Source organism: Triticum dicoccoides, chromosome 3B, assembly GCF_002162155.2.
Source record: "Triticum dicoccoides isolate Atlit2015 ecotype Zavitan chromosome 3B, WEW_v2.0, whole genome shotgun sequence".
NCBI classification, from domain to species: Eukaryota; Viridiplantae; Streptophyta; class Magnoliopsida; order Poales; family Poaceae; genus Triticum; species Triticum dicoccoides.
Window position 1 is genome coordinate 502,828,511 of NC_041385.1, and position 2,957 is coordinate 502,831,467.

A 2,957-nucleotide genomic window follows, 5' to 3' on the forward strand; every position below is an offset into this window, starting at 1 on the left:
CATAGATGGGGCGTCCTATCCGATGGATGAATGAGGAGCCTCTGTCGAGTAGTGAAATGATAGGATTCTGCTTTTCGGTTAAACCGAAACACAAGTCGGCGATTCAAGCCAAGAGTGCGGGCACCTTAAGAGCGGTCAAAGCTAGAAGCTATATCATGACTGCTGGAACGAAAGACCCGATGAGTATTTTCGTACCACCTTCCAATCTTCTTAGTCAATTGTGTACTTTTCCACTAGGCGAGACATAAGTTATCGGAATCCGGGGCCTGTTTTTCCCTATTTCCCAAGGGGAATGTCAAATTGTGTGGTTTCACAGTCTTATGAGACAGAAAGTTTTGGAAAATGGAGCTGCCGTTTTCACTACTTTGGTCCCTAGCGATATTGTTGCTTAAACTAACATGGAAAGTGGGTTCAATCACTTTAAAGTGCCCTCTCAAGTGTCATCTCATAATGGTAATCTCCTTATGGTATAGTAATTTGGCTTAGAATAACAAACCTATCTCTTCCCCCTAATGGCTTTTCACTACCCCTTGCAGGAATGCGTATCGTTGCTGCATCGCCACCGTATTCCTGACTTGCTTTTCCGAACTGCTTGTTTTCTCGGGGCTGCAGTCCAGTTGCTTAGTGGTTTGCTTCTCGGTCTACCCAATCAAGGTTAGACCTCGCTCTATCAACCATTTCTTTAAATAGTATCATGTTATTTCATCTTTCATTGATACCATCATTACAATCGAGGGCCTACAATCCATGGAAATCCCTATTCCGATCACTGGGAAAGAAGAGCAAGTAAGTAATGAATGAATGAATGAATTTAGATGGTATATAAACATCTCCCCATGAAGGGAAGGTGCTATAGTATCTAACTAAGAAAAAAAGTAGGTTGTGAAATGATAGGAAATATGCCATGCAGAAAATCAAGGAAATATTTCCTTGATTTTCGGATGACCCGGCTTATCTTTGCATTTATCCTTATTTAGCAGAATCTAGTGAGTGTTCCATTAAAAGGAAAGAGAGCTATTCGTTGTAGGATTGATCCACACAACCCAACCTAAGTCACCTATTGCGCCTAACCTAAGTATAGTGCCAGTGGTCGGCGAGGAGAAGTTCATTCCTGTAGAGAAGAGAGGGGATCTTATTTCCTTCCCCCTTTCCCAGTATGGCAACCTTATCTTCCAGCATGAAAGTTGGTATCAGAATGAAACAATCCAATCCAATCCATACTTGTGGAGTGCTCAGTTCAGTTCCTGATTTCTCTCAAGCCTAAACAGGAAAAGGAAACCTATTACCCGGGGTCCCCCCTTTCGGCTATCTCATCTGCTGTTCCTCGACTCTCAGGAAGGTAAGATCATCAATCAATAGTAGGCTGCTTCTCTGTGCAGTTAAAGATGGGATCCAACCTGTTCTGTTTGCTTGTTTCCTATAATCTGTGCTCGATTCCATATTTCTGTATCCTTTGATTCCCAGGACAGATCTGATCTCCTTTATACTGACCTCAAACAACGAGCGAAGTCGAGATGTTGATGAGAAAGGGGTTTTTCTCAAGGCCAAAGAGTGCTCTTTGAAGGCTACTATGCATCCTTACGAATACAAGAGTGGTTTTTTTGTTTTGGGTATAGCAGAACTTGAACCTGCGACCATTAGGTTAAAAGCCCAATGCTCTACAAACTGAGCTATACACCCGATTTTACAAGAAGGCTTGGTGCGGAAAAGAAAAGAGGGTGGCCTGGCCCCTTTTCTTCTTATCATATCACAAGGGCGCGGCTCTGTATGGTATAGTACTGTGGAGCAAGTCTGGGAGTCCTTTCCACTCATTGAGGATTCTACCTAAAAAGAAGGTCAACGGGGGAGACTATAGTAGCTCGAACTCAGACTATCTACGAAAAAGGTATAGTCGTCTTTCCTAGGGTTCGGCCGAAAGGAGCTGTGTTCTATGGTTTGACGTTGTGGAGGTCCAGCACTCTTCTAAACGAAGAAAGAGGGGATTCGCGCTACCTCCTACTCCTACAGAAGATCGATTGGCGCGAACTTCCAATCGATTACTTATTCATTGTTGCCGACCCTTACATCATCATAAAGAGAATCAAGATATCCCAAGAACCCAACTAGGGATGAATGACTAGCGCTCAAGAACAAGCAAGGGATGAGCGCACGGGAGCGGCGTTGCTTGTTGCTTTATTATCACATTAGAGAAGCGGAACCTCCAAGCTCAGACATCTCGAACTCAGAAACTACCCTTCTATCCCACCCTGCTCCTCCGGCATCGGAAGCAGAACTAACTGACCGAAGGAGATAGACAGGAAGGGAAGAAGGTCATACAAAGGCCGAATAAAGCTCTCTTGAAGCTGCATCTGAATAGACCTAGAGTCACTCAGTACATACGAACCCTTGAATAAATAAGAATTGAGAAGTATGAAATGTGGGCATCATAACAAAAAAAGAAAAAGACCGAACCAGTAAGACTAATGTCTACTTATTTATACCTTTGAGAGGTCCACTTAGACTATTATGATTTTCTCTTTAGCTACGTAGGTTATATAAGATTCTTCAATCTAACAAGCGGACTAGACTACCTTCGGCTACTACAAGATATTTAGAAACCTAAGAAGCTGAGCCTACTTTACACACTTAAGGCAGCAGCAGATGATGAAGAAATGGGCGGTAGATGATAATGAGAAAGGGCGCCCCTTGGCATTTCTTGTGGTGGAGTCTGATTGATCCAATCACGACGAATGATCTCAACCCCCTCTTTTGCGCCTAACTTGACTCTGATTCTCCCACTATGAGAGCTGATCTAGGGGCTAGTTCGGCTACAGAATGGAATTTATGAAAGCCCCCCGTCTTTCCAACTCAATGTATTGCCCTTTGGGACCAGGATCTGACGAGGAAGTGAGAGAGGGGACACCAAACATAGGTGCGTACCATTGCCCCAATCCAATGGACTATGTCATACAGGGAGG

At 43.7% G+C, this 2,957-nt stretch overlaps 1 non-coding gene across 1 annotated transcript; it reads right to left on the reverse strand.

Annotated features, from left to right (window-relative positions):
* Positions 1-1,607: 1,607 nt before the first annotated feature.
* TRNAK-UUU lies at positions 1,608-1,680 on the reverse strand. Its single transcript has one exon. It is a non-coding gene; the product is annotated as a tRNA-Lys (tRNA).
* Between the last annotated feature and the right edge of the window lie 1,277 nt (positions 1,681-2,957).